The following is a 26,152-nucleotide window of genomic DNA, read 5'->3' on the forward strand; positions in this document are numbered from 1 at the left end:
TTTAGAATGTGGCTCTTTGGTCCCCTTTGAGATGCTGTTTGCTATCTAATGTCATTTACTAAATTCATTTTTTGTTTAATATAGTCCAGTAGATTCCACTGTTTGTAATTGAGAATCCTGAGCAATAACGTTGGAGTGAGTAATTTATCATTTAATCCTAATTTACTCAATAATGAGGAGGTACATCCTGGCCTGGCATTATTAGCTGCAGAGGCTGGAGTTGCAGCTGGCTGAAGTTTGTGCCTCTCGCGTAAGTATGAGCATTTTGAAGGTGTGGATATTGATTAACAATATTCCCAACATCCACTCTCAACATCCACTCTTTCCCTCTTCCACTGTGTTGAAGCCAAGAGGTTTTAGTTGGATTAATCCCACCCCCGGCTACTGGGATAGATCATGATTGGTCTAAAATAATCTGACCGCAGTGATTGGTTCAGGAATGGACCAATTAGAACATGGTTTAGAACTCTTGTTCCATGGTTATGGGAGGTAGGAGGATCCCAATCTCCGGATCTGCCAGCAGCCGTCTTGGGACCCTGAAGGAAAGCAGCTTGAGCATGAAGCCAGTCACAGAGGTGGGTAGAGGTAAGACAGCCACAGAAATAGAGCCAGATCAAACTGCACTTGAAGCCTACTACCTGTGAACCTTTTAGTTGTTACAGAGCCAGAAGATCCTTTTTAGTCATAAGCCATCTTGAGCTGGATTTTTTTCTACTTGCAACTAAAAACATCTCGATATGAAAACTGTGCAAGGTTTTTGCTCCCCTATGTAGCTTTGAAATAACTATGCTTATCATGGAGTTAGCATTTAGTCATCCCAACAGAGGGCAACATTTTGGTTCATTTCTTTTTAAAGTACTCAAAAGTTGGCATGGCACAGTGGCTCACGCCTGTAATCCCAACAATTTAGGAGGCTGAGGCAGGTGGATCACTTGAGGTCAGGAGTTCGCGACTAGCCTGGCCAACATGGTGAACTCCCGTCTCTACTAAAAATACAAAAATTAACCGGGCATGCTGTCAGGTGCCTGTAGTCCCAGCTACTAGGGACGCTGAGGCATGGGAATCGCTTGAACCCCGGAGGCAGAGGTTACAGTGAGCTGAGATTACGCCACTGCACTCCAGGCTGGGCAACAGAGTGAGACTCAGTCTCAAAACACAAAAATAATAAAATAAAAGTACTCAAAAGCTATTTAACATATATTAAATTTGGTGCCAACTTGTGCTAGGCACTGGGCTGGTGACTGGAGATGGAAAGATGAGTAAGATGTAGTGCATGTTCTAAAAGATTCCATTTTAGCGGATCTCAGAGGAACTTATGCCTCAAAAATTCAACCTTGTTCTATCACTGAGAATACTGAAGTTCAGAGAAGTCTCTTATCCAATTGTTAACAGCACTGGGACTGGAAGCAAGGTTTATCAGTGTATTCGTCCATTCTTGCATTGATATAAAGAAATACCTGAGACTGGGTAATTTCTAAAGAAAAGAAGTTTAATTGGCTCATGGCTCTGCAGACTATACAGGAAACATGATGCCCATATCTGCTTAGCTTCTGGGGAGGCCTGAGGAAACTTACAATCATGGTAGAAGACCCAGGGGAAGCACACAAGTCACATGGCTGGAACAGCAAGAGAGAGAGAGAAGGGGAAGGTGCCACACACTCTTCAACAACCAGATCTCATGAGAATTCACTCACAATGGCAAGGACAGTACCAAGGGGATGATGCTAAGCCACTCATGGGAAATCCGCCCCCATGATCCAGTCACCTCCCACCAGCCCCTATCTTCAGTATTGAGGATTACAATTCAATATAGGATTCGATGGGGACACAGATCCAAACCATCTCAGCCAGCTACAAGCCTGTGGTAATTTTGATTTGATAAATAAATATTTGCATTGAGTATCTAAGACATCTAATATAACTGGGGTGTTCTGCTATAGAGTTTGGATAGAGGTATATGTAAATTTCCCAACCTCTTGCAATAGCCTCTAAAATACAACAGTGGGATAAACAGATCCTCAGATTAGTAGGGAATCTATTTCCCATCCTCAGAACACCTTATTCCCTATAAACCCAAGGCTCTCACAGGGAGCTCCCTCACTCACATCCAAGAGCCAGCCCTGGTTGCTTGGACATAACAAATCCCAGATCATACTCACATTTCCATTGCAGCTGTTGGCACTGGAATATGTTGTCACTATTGGGTCCAAAGAAATATGGATGGTGCTGAGTTTCCTGCTTCTGAGACCCCCACTATCAATGGTGTCCAGGGTGCTCAGGCTATAGTGGCTCACCATTGTGGGAAGAGGACAAGCTTCCCCTTCACCAGTGCTACAATTGACCAAGGCTGTCCCATGCCAGAGCTGCCCTGGGATTCCAGTGTTAGAGCTCTTTAGGTTCACTTCTAAATCCTTTCCCATTGGGCAAAAGGCCTTGCGCAGGATGACTGAGAAGGAGAGACTCCAGCATCTGCTGCCAGAACCGTGGTTCTCCTTTTATCACTGGACTTAGTCAAGGGGCCTGACCACTATCACACTGGTTTCTGCCCTTGGGGCAATTTTATCTAGAGAGCCTCAATTGCCCATATCTGTCACTGAGTCTTTGTCAGGGCTATCCCAACTTTTAATAGCACTTATTCTGCAGGAAGAAGCATTGAGATCTACCATCATCTTTCTCTGAAGACTTGTGAATTCCTAATGGTATTACCTTTGTGTCACACAGCAGCCATTGGGTGCTTTCTGGTTTTTGGTTTTATTTTTGGGGAGATGGGGGAGCAAAATTAATTTCAATCACATTAGATACCCTATTATAAATCTCTATTGTGTTTTGGATAGAGGAAAGTAATCTATATCTTCTAAGGACAATAATATTTTAGATTCTCTTTGAAAAAGATCTCACTGAATTGTTGAAATTCTAAAAAACATCACCATAAGGGCTAACATAAAATAAAATCTTTAAGGTCGGGCTCATTGGCTCATGCCTATAATCCCAGCACTGTGGGAAGCCGAGGCAGGCAGATCACCTGAGGTCAGGAGTTTGAGACCAGCCTGGCCAATAGAGTGAAACCTCGTCTCTACTAAAAGACGACATTAGCCAGGTGTGGTGATAGGCACCTGTAATCCCAGCTACTCAGGAGGCTGAGGCAGGAGAATCGCTTGAACTCGGCAGGTGGAGGTTGCAGAGAGCTGAGATGGCACCATTACACACCAGCCTGGGCAACAGAGCAAGACTCTGTCTCACACACACACACACACACACACACACACACACACAAATCTTTAACTAAATTGCTGAATATGGTGGGCAGCCTCTACAATGGCTCCTGGTAAGCCCCACCTTTCAGCATGCATGCCCCTGTGTAATCCCCTCCCCTTGAGTGTGAGCTGGACCTACCTAGTGACTTACCTAGTGACAAAAAGAATATGGTGAAATCGATGGACTGTTGTTTTTTAGATTAGGTTACAAAAAGATTCTCATTTTTCTCCTGTTATCTGGTCTCTTATTTTTTTTTTTTCCTATTATCTGGTCTCTCTCTCTCTCCCCACTGCCCCACCTGCCACCCCTCGTCTCTCTCCCACCTCCCTCCTTACTCTGGGTGAAGCAAGCTGCCATGCTGTGAATAACCCTGTGGAAAGACCCGCAAAGAACTGGGGTCTCTGGCCAATAGCGAGTTTGGCTCTGAGGCCTGCCAACAGCCACGTGAATGATCTTGGAAGCAGTGTCCTCTATGAAGCCTTGAGAGGACTGCAGCCCTGGCCAACACCTTGATTTCAGTCTCTCTTGTGAGAGATCCTGGGTTTTCTTTAGGCTTATGAAGAGTCTCAGGCACCAAGACTAACTACAACTGCATCCTGATTCCTTAGAGACAAGAGTCCTGAAATGCATCTCTGCTGCTTTAATCCACTATGTTTTGGGGGTTGTTACACAGCAATAGGTAGCTAATACACTGAGTATTTGTAATACAAGGTATTTGGCTTTATGTAAGACTCTGGCTTCAAGAGTGTTTGCATTCTTTGAAACCTTTGTTCATACTTGGAGGAAAAATCAGTGACTCTGACCCAGGAAATCTCTCCTTGAGCCTCCCAGCTCCGCCGCTGATTGACAGAGCATCTCTGGGTTAACCACCTTCAGATTCCCCATCTTTAAAAAAGGTATGATCATTTCTACCCTAGTTTTCAGAGTGACACCAGTGGAAATAATACATGTAAGGCCACTTCCAGCAAGTGAAGCACTGCACACACATGAAATGTTTTGTTTTTAAAAGCCAGTCTTGGCCCCATTGCCATTTTCTGTTCTTTTCCTCTAAATACACCCATCCTTCGTACAATCCCAATTGTGCCGTGTCGTGTTTCGCCTGAGAAATAACGACCGATTGAAACTGTACACCGCCTGGCAAGGCGAAAGGCAGCACTGGGTTGCTACTGAAATGCAGTGTGTTTTGAAAGCGTTTTTCCCTCCTCTAGGGAGTCGGTTGTCGGAGGACATCCTGGCTTGTGGAGATGAGCACTTCCTCCGGGGAATCGGGTGGAGCCAGGGTTGAGGTCCTTCCTGGTGTTACTCGTCTAACTGAAGCCTCTTTTCTGTTAAGTAGACAAAGAAAGTGCCTCATGACTTCCTGCATCCTATTCTCCGGGGTGCCATCCTTGTAAGGAAATACTGACTTTAGAGAGGAAATATGTTTGTGAAAATAGAAATAATAATTAAATCATGTAACTCAAAAGAACAAGATGTATGAGTTTTTTAAAGAAACTAAAGAAAATCCCACTGAACCAAATCTAAATCCAATCATATGAATATCTGACTTAGCTCAGTTAATTAACACGATTTATCAAACAATAGGTGTCCAAAATATTTTTGTGGTGTTTAGGCACTTTTCTGCATTTTGTGAAATGTCTACAGTGAATATGTAATACTTTGGTGATCGAAAATGGAGAGGAATCAATTAGAAAAGCCTTCAGTAAATAGTACAGAGAGCATTTTCTTATTTTTGCTAAAAGACATGCAAAAATGATAAGCTTGAAACAGATGAGTGGGAAGGAGTAGGATGGGAGGGGGGATGGAAATGAGCCTTCTCAGAGTACAACTTTTTATATCATTTTGATTTTTGAAACATATAAATGTTTTACATATTCAAAAAACAAAATTAAATCCAAAAGGATTTTTCAAATTCCAAAATTAAGTGCAAACAGAAGTAAGCATAAATATATATATATATATGTAAAATTAAAAAATAACCACAGAGAGAAAAAAAGTATTTTAAGTAACTTTTAATTTTAAAAATCTTTTCATTCTGGCTAATTCATGTGACTTTTCTTTCTTCTTCCTTTTTTTTTTTTTTTTTTTTGTAGAGGTGAGATCTTGCTATGTTGCCCAGGCTGGTCTTGAGCTCCTGGCCTCAAGTGGTCCTCCCATTTTGGCCTCCCAAAGTGCTGGGATTATGGGCACAAGCCTCTGTGCTCAGCCCTCAACTTACTCTTATTTCTGACTGCCGTCTGTAATGGGATACATGCTAAGGCCAAAAAGAATGGTAAATAAATGTGAAACTTGACTTACTGGTTTTGTTGACAGCAGTAATGTTAGTTCATTTTACAGGTCAACTTTACCAGGCCATGCGGTGCCCAGACATTTAGTCAAACACTTTCAGTGTGTCTGTGGGGGTGTTTCTAGGCGAGAGTGACATGTGAGTTGGTAGAATGAATAAAAGCAGACTGCCCTCCCTACTGTGGGCGGGGCTCATCCAATCAGCTGCAGGCCTAAGCAGAACAAAAAGCCTGACGCTCCCATGAATAAAAGAGAACTCCTCCTCCTGCCTGCCTTCAGGTTGGGACATCATTTCTTTTCCTACTTTCAGACTTAAACTGAAACATTGGTTCTATCAGGTTCTCAAGCCTGCTGGCCTTTGGCCTGGCGCTCCTGGGTCTTGCTAGCTGCAGATCTTGGGATTTGTCAGCCTCTGTAATTGCATGAGCCAATTCCTTAGAGTAAATCTATGTTTATTGTATATATTTATATTATATATGTTATTGCATATATTTATATTATATATTATATGTTTATTTATATATGTTCATATATGTTTTTTATATATATACATATAAACAGTATATATGTTTGTTTGTTTTGAGACAGAGTCTCACTCTGTCACCTAGGCTGCAGTGCAGTGGTGAAATCTCAGCTCACTGCAGCCTCCACCTCCTGGGTTCAAGTGATTCTTGTGCCTCAGTCTCCTGTGTAGCTGGGATTGCAGGCATGTGCCACCACGCCCAGCTAAGTTTTGTATTTTTAGTAGGGATGAAGTTTCACCATGTTGGCCAGGCTGGTTTCAAACTACTGGGCCTAAGTGATCCACCCACTTCAGCCTCCCATAGTGCTGGGGTTACAGGTGTATATATATATATAGATATATTTTTTATATATATCTATAATATATATATAATATATATATTTTATATATATTTATAGATACACATATAAAAACACATACACATACACACAAATCCTTTTGGTTCTGTTTCTGTGGAGAACCCTAACACACTGCAACTCTAAAACAGTTCTAGTTTTATTTTGGATAAAGCAAATAATCTACTTAGGAAACAAGATTCTCTCTGTAAGAGAAAAGAGATGAAATACAAGAGATGAAAATACAAAATAAAGGAAGATAAGAGAAGTCCTATACTATGACATTTGTACAGGAAATGTCATTAAGAACTCATGACTGGCTGGGCACAGTGGCTCACGCCTATAATCCCAGCACTTTGGGAGGCCGAGGCAGGTGGATCACAAGGTCAGGTGTTCAAGACCAGCCTGGCCAACACAGTGAAACCCTATCTCTACTAAAAATACAAAAATTAGCTGGGTGTGGTGGCAGGCACCTGTAATCCCAGCTACATGGGAGGCTGAGGCAGGAGAATTGCTTGAACCTGGGAGGCAGAGGTTGCGGTGAGCGGAGATCATGCCACTGCACTTCAGCCTGGGTGACAGAGCTAGACTCCATCTCAAAAAAAAAAAAAAGAACTCATGATTATGTTGACAACGCATCTCCCAGCTTTGCTCACTGAAATGGCCTGAGCACAACCAGTGCCCAGATTTTGGCTTCTAAGTGTCATTCCCACCAAAAGGAACCAGGGCTCCCTCGAGAAATGGCTGACTTTAGATCTGGGGCAGAGAAAGCACAAGATGAGCCTGACATGACTTGTGCCACAAAGAGAGAGAAAGGGAGTGGGGGGGCGGAGAGAGAGAGAGAGAGAAGGAGAGAGAGAAAGGTGGAAGAAGAAAGGAAACTCCTCTTTTACAGAAATCCAGTTAATAAATGTAGAAAAGATTCTCAAATTTAAAAAATAATTTTGCAGCTCTCAATGTAATAACTGATTGAGGCAGGGATCTTCATGGATTCTTTAACAGCTGGACACAATATTGTTAGTGACGAGGTATTCAAACAATCTCGAAGTATCCACCCTACAGGTAATTTGACAGTTGAAACAACAGCAAACTGCATCTATACAATGGAGAGATCTGGTGGTCACAGTCTTAGCCAAAATATCAAACTTGCATCACAAATATTAGGACAACCTAATAGCATGTGCCTCTTGATGCGATGAAAGCACAAGTTTTCAAGGTCACTTCTGTAATGTTCTTACTAATGTTGTTTAAGCTGACTCTAATCACACATTTAGACTTAAGGTACTCTGAGTTACAGGGAAAAAATAGGAGCTACCAGGAACACAGTAAACACCACCACAAAGAGACAACCAGATCAATCTGGAAGGCAGAATATGGCACAAGACCATTGGTCCGAACTCTTCAAAAAATGCATCGCAAAAGATAGAAAAGCATGTGGACTCTTCTATAATAAAGAAATTAAAGAGCAGTAACAGTCACATGCAATGCTTGAACCTTAATAGGATCCTGAATTGGACAAATGAATATATACTGCATAAGAAGATATAATGAAATTGTTCATTTTATTTATTTATTTAGTTTTGAGACAGAGTCTCGCTGTGTTGCCCAGGCTGGAGTGCACTGGTGCAATCTTGGCTCACTGCAACTTCCGTGTCTTGGGTTCAAGCAATTCTCCTGCCTCAGCCTCCTCAGTAGCTGGGACTAAAGGCACGTGCCACCACACCTGGCTAATTTTTTGTATTTTTAATAGAGATGGGGTTTGAGACCATGTTGGCCAGGCTGGTCTCAAACTCCTTACCTCAACTGATCCACCCGCCTTGGCCTCCCAAACTGCTGGGATTACGGGCATGAGCCATCGCACCTGGCTGCAATTGTTCATTTTATTAAGTATGACAATGATATTACAATTAGGTAGGAAACCATTCTAATTCTAAGGAGGTTCATGCTGAAGTATTTAGAGATTAACTATTGTGATGACTACAATTTATTTTCAAATAGTTAAGCAAAAAGAAATGGATATATGTATATAAATAACATAGGAAAAAGAGAGAGGGAGTGGCCAGGGAAGAGGAAGAGAAAGAGAGAGAGAGGCAGAGAGAGAGAGAGAGAGAGGTGCACCCAAGCATGCACTGGAGAGAGAACAAGCAAATGGGGCAAAATTGGTGACTCTGGTCCAAAAGTGTAAGAATTTCACTTTATGATTTTTTCCATTTTTCTGCACGTTTGAATATTTTCAAAATGAGAAATTGGGAGGAAGGTACTGATGATAATACTTGGTGAAAATCAAGTGAGGTTGCTGCAGGAAACATAATGACGGACCCGTGCTGTTAGATAAGAATAGTAACTTCCCCCACAGCTGGGGAGGAGCACAGCTGTCAGTCAAGGATCACCCTGTGAGGCTGAGTGTGCAGCATTAATGCAAAACAGCAAACCTAATCCACGTGCCCCAGGCCATTGCTACAAAAGCAATGGGCGCTCTTCCCGGGCAGCTCCATGTTCCAGGGAGCCGAAGCTTGCAGCGTGAGAGGGTCTCTTTTTGGAACAAAGGTCGGTGAACGAAGTCAAGTCCAGGCTTGGTTTTGAGAGATCACATGTCAGTTGCACAAACAGGACGAGAAGGCAGCAGAGTGAGTGGCGGAAAGGAATGTGCGGCTGAAGGAAGAAACGTGGGCTCAAAGCTGGAAGCTTAATATAATTTGATACATAACAGCAATGTTTCCCAATTTCCAGGAGATATTTTGGCTATTGTTGTTAACAGAGGACTTTCTGTGACCTCTCAGTGTGTTTCAGTTCTTTCACCTGTCTCTGCCCTCTCTGCCCCCGCGTACTGGATGATTTCCAAGGCCTCTGCTCCCTCTCCCTCCTCCACAACACTAAAAGAAAAACTGTGCAGCTATTTTCCCCAATGCCCGTTCAGGGCTTTCAGGCCTCGCCTTCCCTGAAGAGCCTCTTCTGTTACTGGGGTTTTGAAAGAACCACGTGGAAACCTAGAGATTCCCAACTGGGCACAAATAATTACGGTTTCACTGTGTGAACGAGAATCATGTATTTTTCAAGTTCCCTGTTGGAATGACTGTTTTTAGTTTACTACAAGCAAAAACCTCATCAATGTTTAAAGGGTGTGGTCAAAATACACACATATGGTGGCATTCATTTTTTGGGTAGGAGTCTATTTGTATTCCTATGCTCAGCTGATTGAGACGAGCCGATGCCACCTGAGCAGTTCATCAGAGAGAACAGACCAGACGCAGAGCGCCTCGCAGAATGCCCTGCGGCTCCACGGCTTCCATGAAATCTGTTCAAAATATTGCTTGTGGCTTTCCACAAACTAATTGCCTTGAAAAATCAGATTATAAATGTTATTGAGTTCGGGGATAAGATTGCTGCTTTTGTTAATCCAACAAGTCCCTGTCTCCATAAAAGGTCTGTGTGCCCCATGAGTACTAAATATAGGTAGATTTAATACCAGCTAAAACGATTTACGCTCCTTTTTGTACTGGGAACATGGTTTTGCCGGATGATATCGCAAGCTGGCTACATCTGCTTTCCTTTCCACCCTGGCTGCTAAGATGTTCAGAGCCAAATTTGAAAGCCACCTCTACGAATGCAGTCAAAGCCTCATGACCTACATTTGGGTTACTATTCTTATTTTTGCATCCTCGTGATTTCTTCTTTTTGCTTGTTTGTTTGTTTTAGATGGAGCGTCACTCTGTTGCCAGGCTGGAGTGCAGTGGCATGGTCTCGGCTCACTGCAACCTCCACCTCCCAGGTTCAAGCGATTCTCCTGCCTCAGCTACTCGTGATTGCTTCTTCCATTGGTTCTAGCTCTGTAAGTTGCTTGGAATCCTTCTTTGAATGAGGAGGTGTATAAGGGATGGGAAAAACACCGGTTGAGCATAAAACATAGGAGAGGTTGCTCAGGCTCCGGTTGCCCTCAGTTTGCATATTCATCAGGGGACCATGGGGTGCTCTTTGCCCTATTCAGGGACAGCAGGATGCACACCAGCAAACCAGCAAGCCTGAGCCCAAATCCTATAGAAGAGCAGCACATGTATGGAGAGCAGCTCTCCGTAAATGGAAAAATACTTGGCAGCAATTCTCCCCAATGCTGTTGGGGAAAGCCAATAAACAAAGCTGCCATTGTGGCATTTTATGATGCACAGACTACATCAAGGAATGAGCTGGGGCCACAGGACATTCCCTGCCAAAGGTATCAGACCTACAGACATTTCCATGATGCACAGACTGCACCTGGAGACACCTGAGGGAAACAGGAACCGAGCTAGATGCTTGATAGACGTTTACTCTGTAATCTCCATGTGACAAATCTGTAATAGAACAGCCTTATTCCATTTCACACTCAAAGAAACTGAGGCTCACAGGAAATAAATGGTCCAAGGTCAAGTAACTGCAAGAAAATGGCAAAGCAATAGTTAAAATCAAGGTGTAGGCCAGGCATGGTAGCTCATGCCTGTAATGCCAGCACTTTGGAAGCTGAGGTGGAAGGCTAGGAGTTTGAGACCAGCCTGGGCAACATAGGAAGACCCCACCCCTACAAAAAAAAAAAAAAAAGCTGGGTGTGGTGGCATGCGTCTGTACTCCCCGAGACTCACTACTTAGGAGGCTGGGGCAGGAGGATCTCTTAAGCCCAGGAATTTGAGGCTGCAGTGAGCTATGATCACACCACTGCACTCCAGCCCAGGTGACAGAGTAAGACCCTGTCTTTAAAAACAACAACATAAAACAAACATAAAACAAAAACATACAACATAAACAACAACATAAAACAAAAACGTACAACAAAAACAACAACATAAAACAACTGCAATAGGATGGGCAGGGTGGCTCATGCCTGTAATCCCAGCACTTTGGGAGGCCAAGATGGGTGGATCATCTGAGGTCGGGAGTTCAAGACCAGCCTGACCAACATGCAGAAACACCATCTCTACTAAAAATACAAAATTAGTCGGGTGTGGTGGCACATGCCTGTAATCCCAGCTACTTGGGAGGCTGAGGCAGGAGAATCGCCTGAACCCAGGAGGCGGAAGTTGCGGTGAGCTGAGATTGTGCCATTGCACTCCAGCCTGGGCAACAAGAGCAAAACTCTGTTTCAAAAACAAACAAACAAAAAACAGCAGCAATAAAAGACATGGTGCATCTGATTTCAAAGTCCTGACTTACTGCAGCGTGCCTAAAGGTCCCATTCAATACCTATCCTTGCCTGTTTCCCCCAAGTCACGGCATGAATGTCACTTCAGTCTCCTCCTGACAAAGCTGCTACGTGAAGTCTATAAAGCATTTTAATTATTTGGAGTAAGCAAACATTAAAAACATAAAGCCATGTGGAATGAGGCCAAGGAACCACTGGATAGCTGCACAGTTTGACTTTGGGTCCCTATGAGAATTGGAAAGCAAATGTCAAAGAACAGATCTTGTCCTCTGGCACCCACGGATGTCACAAAAAATTCATGGAAACTCCTAGAGAAATTCCTCTGCCTGTGTAAGACTTTTGTAACCCCAATATGTAAGTGCTACCCTGCGGCTGGCCACTGCGGTGGCCACACTGCTAATGCTGGTGCCCCGCACTGTTCAGCCCCCATAAGGGACCCCTGAGGACCCTCACTTTCTGCCTCCCTCCTACCTGGGCAGCTGCTGTTCCTAGCTGGGGTTGCTGACACTTTGGGAACTGCACTGACCAGCAGATGCAACACTCTGAGCTCCCCTGCAAACCCCTCGGTGAACCTGCTTCAGAGCTGGTGCCTGTCACATCTCACATCCCTCGGAGCCATCTCAGATGGCGTGTCCTAAAATATCTATCTTCCCCTCCAAAAATAATTTTTGTGCTCCTCTTTTTCCAGTAAATCTCCAATCCTTTTCCCATTCTTGTGGCTCCTCCCGCTTCCATGCTGATATCACTAGCACTGGCCTAAGTTCCTCATCTATGCCATGCTGTCTCCCATCACCAAGCCTTTGGGTGGGCTGTTCCCTCTGCCTGGGACACCGGAACACATGCCTGTCAAATAATGTGGATGTTTGTCACCTCCAAATCTCATGCTGAAATGTGACCTCCAGGCTGGGCGCAGTGGCTCACGCCTGTAATCCTAGCACTTTGGGAGGCTGAGGTGGGCAGACCACCTGAGGTCAGGAGTTCGAAGACCAGCCTGGCCAATGTGGTGAAACCGCATCTCTACTAATAGTACAAAAATTAGCCGGGTGTGGTGGCACATGCCTGTAGTCCCAGCTACTCGGGAAGCTGAGGCAGGAGAATTGCTTGAACCTGAGAGGTGGAGGTTGCAGTGAGCCAAGATCATGCCATTGCACTCCAGCCTGGGCAACACAGCGAGACTCCATCTAAAAAGAAAAAAGAAAAAAAGAAAAGAAAAGAAATACGATCTCCAGTGTTGGAGGTGGGGCCTAGTGGGAGGTGTTCGGGTCATGGGGGCGGATCCCTCATGAATGTCTTGGTGCCCTCCCTGCAGTCCCCATGGTCATGAGTTCACATGAGATCTGGTTGTTAAAGAGCTGGCACCTCCCCCTCTCTCTCTCTTACTTCCTCTCTCACTGTGTGACAAGACTGCTCCCCTTTCACCTTCCATCTTGAGTGGAAGCTTCCTGAGGCCCTCACCAGAAACAGATGCTGGTGCCATGCTTCCTGTACAGCCTGCAGAACCGTGAGCCAAATGAACCTCTTTTCTTTGTAAATTACCCAGCCTCAGGTATTCCTTTATAGCAACTAAAAACAGACTAACACACCTGCCTCAGGTCCCTTCCCGGGAGCTCTTCTAGGTTAGTTAAGTTATCTCCTCTGAGCAGGCCTTTTGACTCCTCCAGGCAGTTAGGCCTCTGCTCTGAAGTCCTGTTACACCCTAGGAGTCTTTAACTTTCATCGCCCTGTCACTGTTATTGATTGTCTGTCTGTCCTGCTGGCCTCCTGGCCCTCTGAGGGCAGGAGCCCCGCCTGTGTGGGCTGCTGCTCCATATCTCAACAGTGCCTGGCACAGAGCAGATGCTCCATCAATGTCTGATGGGTGAGTGAGTGGTCCTCTTAAAGAATGAAGATCTAACTCAGACTGACGCCGTCACAATGTAATCATAAAATGTCCACAGATTTATGCAGTTCTTCACAGTTTAAAAAGTGCTTTCTCCCAGCATTTTGGGAAGCCGGGGCCAGTGGATCACCTGAGGCCAGGAGTTCAAGACCAGCCTGACCAACATGGTGAAACCCCATCTCTACTAAATACAAAAAATTAGCCAGGCATGGTGGTGCACTCCTGTAATCCCAGCTACTTGGGCAGCTGAGGCAGGAGACTCGCTTGAACCCGGGAGGTGGAGGTTGCAGTGAGCCAAGATTGTGCCGTTGCACTCCAGCCTGGGCAACAAGAGCCAAACTCCATCTCAAAACAAAACAAAACAAAACAAAAAAAGGTGCTTTCGCATATATTATTTTTATAACCCTTTAAAGTGTGTGTTTCTTATAGAAGCCTTGCCTTTTTCAAATCTTTTATTCTTCCTAGTATGTTTTTGCTTTGGAAGTGGTATCAAGTCCCATCTCCCTATAATTTTTCATTTAAATAACTGACATTCATTTAGCCACTTTACCTAAGATCTCTTATTTAAAATTCAGAGAAGGTCTTATGATCCCAATTTTACACCTAAGAAAACTAAGGTCCTGTGGCTAGTGAAACAGAGACCCCCCTGAGCCTGGGCTGTCTGCCTACACGGTCTTGGTCTCCTCAGTGAGCTACACTCACCTGTAGTCACTGGACATCTCCTGATTCGTCCTTCCAAGTTCATGTCACCGTTGGTAACCAGCCCACAGTCTAATTCCACCCTAGTCCTACTCACGCACCCACGTGACAGGAGCATGGTAAACCAGAGACTTTCTACTAGATTTTCACTCTGTGCATTTCATCACTGGGCAAAATACATGTCATTTTAAATGTCCGCATTTTCATCAGAACCAAAACTGACGAGAACGAATGGTTTGGTTGAAGTTGCTTTTGTCGAAGCATATGGAAATGATCAATTTCTTCCCCAAAGTGGAAACATAGTTTGAATACAGAAATATAACCCAGATCATCCGAAAGGCAGCTTCCCAGGCCCCAAGTGGCCCTCAGACCACACCTTGACTGTTACTAGGTTAGTAATTTATTAATTATTATTATTATTATTTTGAGATGGAGTTTCACTCTGCCGCCTTGGCTGGAGTGCAGTGGCGTGATCTTGGCTCACTGCAACCTTGCTTCCTAGGTTCAAGCAATTATCCTGCCTCAGCCTCCTGAGTAGCTGGGATTACAGGTGTGCGCCACCACTCCTGGCTAATTTTTTGTATTTTTTAGTACAGACAGGGTTTCACCATGTTGGCCAGGCTGGTCTCGAACTCCTGACCTCAAGTGATCCACCTGCCTCAGCCTTGCAAAGTGCTGCAATTACAGGCATGAGCCAACGTGCCCAGCCAGATTTAGTAATTTTTTAGATTGACAAGACATGGGCCAGAATTGAAGCCAAGTTCAGACAACCCAAGTGTGGATATCCCCCTTGGCTCTAATGTCAGCGGCTTTCACTGTGGGGAAGGGCATTTGTCCCTCCTGGGAGATACTGCAGGTGCCGCAGCACATTTGCCCCGTGGCTGTGGGCTTGGCACAGGGAGAGGCTTTCCGGGGCTAACCCTGAAGCCATCTCATGCTTTCGCTTATTTAAATGAATAAATGTTGGGATGGGTGTAGTGCTCATACCTGTAATCTCAGCATTTTGGGAGGCTGAGGGGGGAGGATGGCTTGTGGCTGGGAATTTGAGACCAACCCTGGCAGCATAGCAAGACCCTGTCTCTACAAAAAAATGTTTAAAAATTAGCTGGGTGTAGTGGTTCACACCTGTAGTCCCAGCTACTCGGGAGGCTGAGATGGGAAGATTGCTTGAGCCCAGGAGTTTGAGGCTGCAGTGAGTTATGATTGCACCACCGCACTGCAGCCTGGGCAATAGAGTAAGACTCTGTCTTAAATAAACAATAAATAAATAAAATAAATAAATAATACATGTAAATTTAATGTAATCTGACAACAGTGGACTGAAATACCATCTCCAGGTGCCTGTCATCCTCAGGGTGGGCTGGCAGGAAAGACTTTCGTTATGGGCAGGGCGTGGTGGCTTACGCCTGTAATCCCAGCACTTTGGGAGGCCGAGGCAGGCAGATCATTTGAGGTCAGGAGTTCGAGACCAGCCTGACCTACATGGTGAAACCCCATCTCTACTAAAATACAAAAATTAGCTGGGCATGGCGGCAGGCACCTGTAATCCCAGCTACTCAGGAGGCTGAGGCAGGAGAATCGCTTGAACTCTGGAGGCGGAGGTTGCAGTGAGCTGAGATTGTGACACTGCACTCCAGCCTGGGTGACAGAGCGAGACTCCATCTCAAAACACAAAACAAAACAAAAAAAAAACATTAATCATGGGGAAAATGGCACTGGTGTGACCTGAAGAGAGAAGAGCTTCGGCCAGTCTCCCAGAGCAGCAATGAATGAGATATTCCACCTTCTCCACTGGGGAATTGCTCGAAAACAACAAGCAGAACAAGAAATAGAAACACGACTGGGAGTCAGCTGTCCCCTGAAGCACGGTGGTGAGGAAGGAAGGGCTGCCTAAAGAGAGATGAGAAGGTCCAAGGGGCCGGCCGTGAGGGCACAGCTGAGTCCTTCAGGCTGGGAGGCTCCCTCCCCGAGGAGCACACACATCCATCCCACGTCTGAGACAACGCCAACAGGTGTTGGGCCAGGGCTGGGCCCTTTGCTGAAATCTTGAGACCCAAAAAAGGCAGCACAGGACAGGGAAAGGTATGGACAAAGCCTGATTCCAGGACATGGTGGGGAAAAGTTTACAGGAGCTCACAGGCCCTGGTGAAAGGATTCCTGCTAGCCTGGAATGTAATTCAAGTCCTCCTGGAAGTATTAATAGCTGGCTCAGGAAGACCTCTCCTCATCTGAAGATGAGAAATACTGAGAAAGAACCCACTTGGCAATTTGACGCTGGAAAATCCAGCCCCATCTCCTCTGATATTGGCCATGACTCACTGTACTGGCCACACGGTCCTCTGGTGGCCCAAGACGAGGCCCTGCCCCAGCCTTGCTCTCAACCTCTCAGGAAGTGAAATGATGCAGGGAGCATTTTGCACTCCCAGAAGGCTGTGGCCTAGAGCCAAGGGAAGGAAATCCACCCCTGTAAGAGGATTCTAAGATGCAAGGTGTGTTTCAACCCAACCCTGGAACCACCCACCTCTCAACTTATTGTTACATCAAATAAAGGCTAAGTTATTTTAATAGGGGTTTTCAGTTTCTTGCAGCCAAAAGCATAATAATGAAAAGTTGTACAGAGTGTGCCATTTTTGAAATATAAACAGATAAACTAACAAATAATGCAAACACATATGCTTATACATGCATAAACTATAGAACAATAAATGAGAAGCTAGGAGAAGTGTGGCTTTGTGGGAAGAAAACTGAGTGTCATGGGGATAAGGTGAAAGTAGGCCCTTTTGTCCACTGTGGAGTGTTTTTTTTTGTTTGTTTGTTTGTTTGTTTTTGAGACAGTGTCTTGTGTTTCCCAGGCTGGAGCATAGTGGCGTGATTATGGCTCACTGCAGCCTCTAACTCCTGGGCTTAAATGATCCTCCTACCTCAGCCTCCCAAGTAGCTGTGACTACAGGTACGCCACCATGCCTTGCTGATTTGTTTTAATTTTTGTAGAGATGGGGGTCTCACTATGTTCCCGAGGTTGGTCTTGAATTCCTGGGCTCAAGTGATCCTCCCGCCTCAGCCTCCCAAAGTGCTGGGACTACAGGCGTGTGCCACAGTGCCAAGCACTGTTTTTCCTCTGGATATACTACCTAGTCAAAATAAGTATTTTTTTTTTTTTACATCAGGAGATTCTCATTGCAAATATTGCTGCTTTGCTCTCAGAGCCCCAGGCTATAGACAGGCTGACCCACCCTGGGCAAGATCCCAGCATCTCCATTTGTCTCCAGTCCTTGTCTTTTCGGCCTGTCCCATCTGCCCTCCATTTCTGCACATGGTCCTGACTGCCCCCTCCCCTGCCTTCTAGGTGGAGCACTCACCCCTGGGATCTGGCACAGAGACTCCGCCCCAGCTCCTCTGATACTGGCAGCAACTCCCAGTCCTCAGGGAGCGAGAGTCAAGGCGTTGCCTCTAGGACCTCTTGTTGGTGCTGGCCCATCTCCACCAGCTTTGCCCTAGACCTCTCCGGAAGCAAATCTGACTCTGGGTGTATTTTCCTCACTCAGAAGACTGTGGCCCCAAGTTGAGTAAGCACATGCCCAGCAATCCCAGAGGATGCCACAAAGCAGGACCTAGTGCAGCAAGGGGAGTGCGGACTGTGAATCTGAAATGAGCTGCTGATGGAAGGTTGACTCTCAGGAAATGAGAAGGTCTTTGCAAGTCAGCTGGCAGCTCCTGAGGAGATTATTTTCTCCCTGAGTAGATGTTAGCTGAAGATACGCTGACTACCAGGAGAAGACATGAACTTTTGGAGAGAAAAACAGTGCCCAGTACACAAGGCTGCTTGGACCAGAGGTTGGCCATTCTGTCCAAGACGACCAGGTTGCTCACGATTCCAACAGAGACTCAAGACTTGTCTAGGTTGAGGGTGAAGAAATCCAGTGGCCTGTGGGCCTGAAGGATTACTCCCATCTTCCTGAAAAGTGGGGGCTTGGGGAGCTGGGAGTGCATTGTGCGGAGGGGAGGGGGCTTCTGAAGCCACAGACTAAAAGGGAGCCCGGTTCTTCCCCATGTGGGCTGGGAGACTCACATCTAAAATCTACTTCATAGTTTATATTCTAGGGTAGTAAATTTCTTTCTTCCCTTCTTTTTTTGGGGGGCGTGGTGATACGGGAAGATAAAAGAAACCAATAACAAATGATCTGATGTTCTAATAATATTTAACAACCCTGAATTAGGTGTCTGCACTGTATTGAAAGAAAATATTTGGCTATTGGATTAAAACCTAAAAACCCTTAGAATAACAATAAATAAAGTGCAGTTCTGACAACCCAAAACACAGTGAACGAGTGCCCCAGGGGAGGTCTGAGGTCTCGATCCAGAACTGCAAATGCAAGCTTGAAATCTCTTTGAAGTCTTATGCTTGGTCTTTGAAATTCATCCAGTTTTGCCTTCTACCCATGAATGTTTATTATAATATGAAAATCATGTTTTTTCTCCTCTAAAAGTCACTCAGTCAAACCCAGCGCTCTAGGAGGGTGTGGCAGGGGAACACATGGGCCGGTTTCAGATGCCCAGGGATTTGAATCCTCAGGTGTCCAAAATCGCCAGTCACATTTAGACAAAGGCTGGTTGGCGATTGGGCTGCTAGACGGCAAGGACAGGGAGCACAGGTGCCAGGCTCTGGGTGATGGCCAGAGATGCGCTACAGCACGTTTCATCAAAGAACAAGGAAAAGTAATTCTACCGGGAGTCACACACACAGGGGCTCACAGGACCTCTAATATCCTTGGCATCCTGGTTATACTATGCATTAGTTCAGGGAGGTTAGGCTGAGATAACAAAATAGGCCCAAATGTGCAGTAGCTCAACACCATAGAAATATAACAGCTCACAGAGGGTTGGGTGGGCAACTATACCCCATGTAGTCATACAAGAACCAAAGCTGATGGCGGCTGATTGTAGTCCTCTTTAACAAGTAGCTTTCCTGAGGGTTGCCACCTCAATCATCCAGAAGAGGAAACGAGCACGTCTGAGCATGCCTGCAAAGTTTTTTTTTTTTGTTTTGGTGCTTTTTTTTTTTTTTTTTTTGAGATGGAGTCTCGTTCTTTCACCAGGCTGGAGTGCAGTGGCGTGATCTCGGCTCACTGCAACCTCCACCTTCCGGGTTCAAGCAATTCTCCTGCCTCAGCCTCCCCAGTAGCTGGGACTACAGGCGCCCGCCACCATGCCCAGCTAATTTTTGTATTTTTAATAGAGACGGGGCTTCACCATTTTGGCCAGGATGGTCTAGAGCTCTTGAGCTCGTGATCCGCCTGCCTTGGCCTCCCAAAGTGCTGGGATTACAGGCATGAGCCACTGTACCCGACCTGCAAAGTTTTTATAGGCCAGACCTGGAAATGACAGACACACATGGCTGCTCACAGTCCATTCATAAGCACTCAGTCATATGATCATACTGAACTCCAGGTATAAACGCATACCCCTATTTCTCCAAGACAAAGAGAACAAGTTATTTTGTTAATTACTTTTTTCTTCTTTTCTCTTTCCTCCTTGTTCCTTGTTCCCCACTTCTCACTTAGCTCTTTAGAAATGCAATGAAAACCCTCAGCTTCCCTTCACCAGATGTTCCCTACATGATACTGCCAGATCATCTAACTACCTGCTTACTTAGAAGCTCCAGAGCCATGACTCTCTCTCACCAGGAGATCGCCTCAAAAGACAACACTCAATCTGCAACCTAAAGCATGTTCACGATGGAAGTTGTTCCCACCTGGAGAGTATCTCCAGACAATGGCCACCTTACAACCTAGCTCTGCCCAGCTGGACCACTCAGTAGATAAGGCGACACAGTGAGTCATGTAGACCTTGCACCTGATCGCTCCCTCCCCTGTGTGCTGCTCATGCTAGGTTCCTGTTTAAAAGCCCTGCCCACAAAGGGAAGCAGTACCCTTAAAGGCAGGAGCCGGTACATCTTCCCCTAAGCTAAGCCTTAGAATAAAGTCACTTTCTTTACACCAGACCTCACCCTTGTTCATTGGACTCTGCAAGCAGCAAGTGACTGAACCTGAATTTCAGTTACACAAGGAAGTCTGGGAAAGGAGGTCTAGCTGTTTATTCAGGAAGGGAAACCTAGATCTTAAAGAGTGGCACTTTTTTTTCACAGCCTGAGGCCAGGAAATGACATGAAGTTGTGCACATTCATTTCGGGTAGATTAAATAATGAGATAGCTGCCACACTTGTCACTAGCACATTTCTGGGTAATCCTAGGCTCACCTCCATACTTTAATTATATAAAACAGCCTCTGCCCCCAGTCAGTGAGCTATTGGAAAATGTACTGCATCAGTTATTTATTTCTGGGCATCAGTTATTCCCAAAGCTTGATCTGATTCAGTTAATTCCAGGCTCTCTGTAATGAAATTAATAAAAATACTTGTCACTCTAAGGAACTGACTAGGTACATTGACTAAGAGGTCTGGAGACCTATATTTTTTTGCTAAAACTATCTCTTTATTCTTAAAACTGTCTTCCATTTCAACCTTTTAACTGCTTAATAAGCATTTATCTACAGTTCAAGAAGTTTCCATGGCACTAATTCAAAATAGAATCTCGCTCTGTCGCCCAGGCTGGAGTGCAGTAGTGCAATCTGGGCTCACTGCAGCCTCTGCCTCCTGGGTTCAAGTGAATCTCCTGCCTCAGCCTCCTGAGAATCTGGGACTACAGGTGTGTGCCACCAAGCCCAGATAAGTTTTGTATTTTCAGTAGAGATGGGATTTCACCATGTTGGCCAGGCTGGTCTCGAATTCTTGACCTCAAGTGATCCACTTGCCTTGGCCTCCCAAAGTGCTGGGATTACAGGCGTGAGCCATCACGCCCAGCTGGCATATGACCTTTTTCATAGAAAGTTTGCCCTGCTAACTTCATTGGTTGATCTAGGACAAATGGGGTTTGTTGTTTTGCAAGCTCTAATGGTCATTATTTTCAATATACAAAACCAGCATAACATCTATGACAGATCTTCCTCCTAATTGAGACACTTTATACTCAAATTCAGAATCACTGTTTTTCTGGCTGCTTTTGACTAGAAGGTGAACATTCCAGATATAGTGTTGATGTTTGTCCCCTCCAAATGTCACGTTGAAATGTGACCTCCAATATTGGTGGTGGGGCTTAGTGGGGAGTGTTTGCATCATGAGGAAGGATCCCTCATGAATGGCTTAGTGTCCTCCTCATGGTGATGAGTGAGTTCTCACTCTGTTAATTCACATGCCGGTGCCATGCTTACGTAGCCTGCAGAACCACGAGCAAAATAAACCTCTTTTCTGTATAAATTACTCAGACTCTGGTGTTCCTTTATAACAAAGGAAAACAGAGTAACACAATCCCCTGTGTTAGTCTGGTAACACCCTAGCTGCATCTCTCAGCCAGTATCCCACACAAGGCAGACTGTATAAACTATTTAATAAAAACTCACCTTTCCAAGGCCAAAGAGCCACTTTTAATCTGTACCATTTCCTCCAGGCCTTCTACTTCCAGAAGGTTGGGGCTCATTTCAAAGCCCTGGGGCTCAGACAGGTCTGTCTGCCATTGCTTTATCTTGCCTCTTAGCAACTTGGTGGCACCACATTGAGTCTGTACAGTATGTCCTGAGCTGTACCTTTGAAACTTTACCCAAGGCTACCACATTTCACAGCTCCAGCGAGAGCTGTGCTCTCTGTGCTACATGAAGACCCTCCATTCATTATAAGAATCCAGGAAGACCACATCTAAATTCCAGCTTTCAAGTCTTTGGGGAGAAGGCATAGGTGGTTCTTGAAGCTCCATTTCCATCCTACAGGAAACATTATGTCAGCTGCAATTGAACCAAAAGGGGGGAACTTCCATTTTTAATGAGATGGTTTGAAAACCAAACCATTACAAACATCTGGCAATATGGAATAATGTAGGATAAACATTATTTTAAATGCAGCTTAAAGAGTGAGCTGAATACCAGAGCAGTGAGCGAGTGAGCTGATACTGTGACTGCCCAGAAATCATCAGCCTCAGTAATCTTGGGGCTTGGGTTTTAGAATTCCTGCTAAGATAGAAGGCAGAGTTTTCATCTCATGCAAGTAAAGAAGACTCCCACAGCAAGTAGGAACACTTAAAGAACAATAATCTCAATAAAAGATTAGACTAGATAAATATCCAGACTAGTAATATCACAGTGGCATTATAAGAGAGCTTTTGTGTTACTGCACTGGGAGTCAGAAAAAAAAGTCCTTCCTGGAAATTGATAACTGCACTTCATTCAAATTTGGGTTCAAATTCACACTATCAGCATGGTTCACAAAAAGCCAAGAAAATCATATGAAAATGGTTCCAACCAATAAAAGCCCCCAGGGCACTGAACTCAGGCTGCACAAGATTTTCACAGAGGATGAGCTCACAGTCAAAACCTCTAAAATGCCTGAGGAAATAATCCACCATGATTAAGAACCAGCAGACATAATAAACAATAGTATTAGGACCCAAAGACTTCAGAAAATTGGATAATCTTATAAATTATAAACTAAGAGTATTTGACATGACTAATGTCAGAAAGAAAGGAAATCAAAACATAAGAAAATAATATAACATTATCAAAAATGAAATTAGGTAAAAATAAGAAATAATCAAACAAAAATTTAAAAAATAAAAATAAAAATCCAGCCAGGCAGGGCAGTTCATGTCTGCAATCCCAGAACTTTAGGAAGTCAAGGTGGGAGGATTGCTTGAGGCCAGGAGTTCAAGACCAGCCTAAGCAACATAGCAAGTCTCCATCTCTAAAAAATTTTTTTAATTAGCTAGCATAGTAGCATGCATCTGTAGTCACAGTTACTTGGGGATCTGAGGGAGAAGGATTGCTTAAGCTCAGGAGTTCAAGACTGCAGTGAGTGGCTGGGTGCAGGGCTCATGCCTGTAATCCCAACACTTTCGGAGGCCAAGGCAGGTGGATCACTTGAGCTCACAAGTTTGAGACCAGCCTGGGCAATGTGGTGAAACCCCATCTCTACCAAAAATACAAAAATATAGACAGGAATGATGATGCACGCCTGTAGTCCCAGCTACTCAGGAGGCTGAGGTGGGAGGCTGGCTTGAGCCCAGGAGGTGGAGGTTGCAGTGAGCCAAGATAGCACTGCTATACTCCCGCCTGGACACTAGAGCCAGACCTTGTATCAAAAAAAATAATAATAGTAAAAGAAAGAAAAAAGAAAAAAAAAAGAAAAATGAAAGACTGCAGTGAGCTATGATTGTGTCACTGCACTCCAGCCTTGGTGACAAAGTAAGACTCTATCTCTAAAACAAAACAAAACAAAAACAAATTTAGTAATTGAAATGAAAAATTCAGCAGCTAGGTTTCACCTGATTTAGACACAGCTGATTAGAGAATCAGTGAACTGGAAAGTAAATTTGAAGAAATCATACAACATGCGGTACACAGATCAAAAAATGCAAAAACACTCAGAATATGTAAATCCATAGAGACATAAAGCAAACTGCTGGTTGCCAGGGTCTGGGGGGATGAGAGAATGGAGACCAATGGCTTAATGTGTATAAGGCTTTCTTTCAGAATGATGAAAATAGTTATTACTAGATAGAGGTGGTGGTTACATAACATTGTGACTGTACTAAATTTCACTGAATTTCACTTTTAAATGGTTAATTTTACATGAATTTTTACATCAATAAAAATATATTTTTAAGAAAGAGATATTCAGATAAAATGAAAATATCCAAACACATGTAATAGAAGTTGCAAAAAGAGAATTAAGTGAATAAGGACGGCCAGTATTTATAGAGAGATAAATTTTCTGGAATTTATCAAAGACATGAATCTGTGGATTCAGGAAGTACAACACGTCGTAAGAAAAATAAACAAGTTCACATCTGAATACATCAAGATAAAAATGCAAACACAAGACAAAGAGAAGATCTTAAAAGCCACCAGAGAGGGCATTCTTTAAGCTAATAGTAAACTTATTCTAATAGCAGCAATAAAAACCAAAATGCAATGGGATAATACTTTTGGAGTGCTGAAAGAATACAACTCTTAATCTAGATTTCTACCATCATTGTTCAAGTGTGAGGGAAACTTAAAAACATTTTCAGGCCAGGCATGGTGGCTCATGCCTGTAATCCCAGCACTCTGGGAGGCCAAGGCGGCAGATCTCCTGAGGTCAGGAGTTCAAGATCAGCCTGGCCAACACGGTGAAACCCCATCTCTACTAAAAATACAAAAATTAGCCAGGTGTGGTGACGCATACCTGTAATCCCAGCTACTCGGGAGGCTGAGGCAGAAGGATCACTTGAACCTGGGAGACAGAGGTTGCAGTGAGCTGAGATCCTACCACTGCACTCCAGCCTAGGTGACAAAGCAAAATTCCATCTCAAAAGAAAAAACATATATTTTTTCAGACAAACCAAACTAAGAATATTTAGCCCATTAACTCTCACTGAATGAGCACTAAAGGATTTCTTTAAATTCTTTTGATTTCTTTAAATGTTGGAAGAAACAAACCCAGAAGAAACAAACAAGATGTAAAAGCAATGGTAAGCAATGAAACTGGTAAGCATTCAGAAAAATCTAAACAAGGAACAGCTATACAAGAATGATAACAGTGTTTAGGAATGAGGTACAAAAGTGAAATAAAATACGAGATAACAATGACATGTTTGATCGAGGAGAGTTGGAGGGATAGGGAGTTAAATATTCCAAGAACTGTGTATTGTGCAAGAGGAAGGCAGAAAGAACAACTGAGTAAAGTCGGTGGCTCCCCCTGTAATCCCAGCACTTTGGGAGGCTGAGGTGGTGGATCACTTGAGGTCAGGAGTTCAAGACCAGCCTAACCAACATGGCGAAACCCCATCTCTACTAAAAATACAAAAATTGGCCGGGTGTCATGGCACACACCTGTAATCCCCATTACTCAAGAGGCTGAGGCATGGGAATCGCTTCACCCCCGGGAGGTGGAGGTTGCAGTGAGCTGAGATTGTACCACTGCACTCCAGCCTGGGCAACACAGCGAGACTCTGTCTCAAAAGAAAAAAAAAGAACAAGAAGTAAAGAATTTGTTAATTCAGGAACAAAGTTAAAAATTGAAAAGTAGCCACAGAAGAATAGAAATAGAATAATAGAATATATACCTTCCGAAGAAGAAGTCAAGTAAGAAAAGGGAAAAGAAAACATAATCATTCCAGTAGAAAGCAGAAAAGAACAAAATAAGAAAAAAAGAAAATGTATATATATAGTAAACAGAAAACACAAATAATGTGGTAGAAATAAAGTGTTTAAATTACAATAAATGTGGGTTATATAAAATATACACCGAATTATAACAATATATAAAACATAAATAGATTAAACTTATGTGTTCAATTTAATTCAATTCATGGAAAAGGAGGCAACCCACAAAAGATTTAATACAACTGATTATAAACATATGAAAATAATTCTCTTCTAATTAAAGAAAAAATGAATTCACATACAGATTTTTAAATAACAATCTTTAGTGCTGAAGGAAGTACAGTGGCATCTTTTCAATGTTGACTGTAACGTGAAATAGTGCAAATTTTCCAGAGCACAGTTTGCAAAATGGACCAAAACTTTTAAATATGCACACCCAGCAATTATACTTAGAGGAAATACTCAGATATGTGTGCAGAAATTTATCTACAAGGATGTTCTAATGAATTATTTATAGTATCAAAAACCTGAGACCTGAATATCCCACAATTAAGAGAGTTGTTAAATTACTACTCATGCTATTGCTCATATTACTAATATTAGTAGTAAATGATAACATTTATTAAGAGTTCACTGTGTGCCAGGTGATGTTCTAAACACTTTACTGATTAACATATTTTAATCTCCATTGCAACAATGTGAGATAGATATTATCTTTCTCATTTTAGAGATAAGGAAACTCATTAAGTAAATAATGGTACTAACATTTTTAAATTAAAAAAGAGAAAGAAAAGAAAACTAAAGTACATGGAAATTAG

The 26,152-nt window shown here is 43.7% G+C and overlaps 1 long non-coding RNA gene across 1 annotated transcript; it reads left to right on the plus strand.

The window, feature by feature from the left end:
• Positions 1–482: 482 nt before the first annotated feature.
• LOC129480253 (uncharacterized) lies at positions 483–21,461 on the plus strand. The gene is made up of 3 exons (XR_008656957.1): positions 483–585; positions 5,349–5,527; positions 19,709–21,461. It is a non-coding gene; the product is annotated as an uncharacterized lncRNA (long non-coding RNA).
• Positions 21,462–26,152: the final 4,691 nt, after the last annotated feature.

The sequence above is a fragment of the Symphalangus syndactylus genome, chromosome 4 (genome assembly GCF_028878055.3).
Source record: "Symphalangus syndactylus isolate Jambi chromosome 4, NHGRI_mSymSyn1-v2.1_pri, whole genome shotgun sequence".
Taxonomy (NCBI): Eukaryota; Metazoa; Chordata; class Mammalia; order Primates; family Hylobatidae; genus Symphalangus; species Symphalangus syndactylus.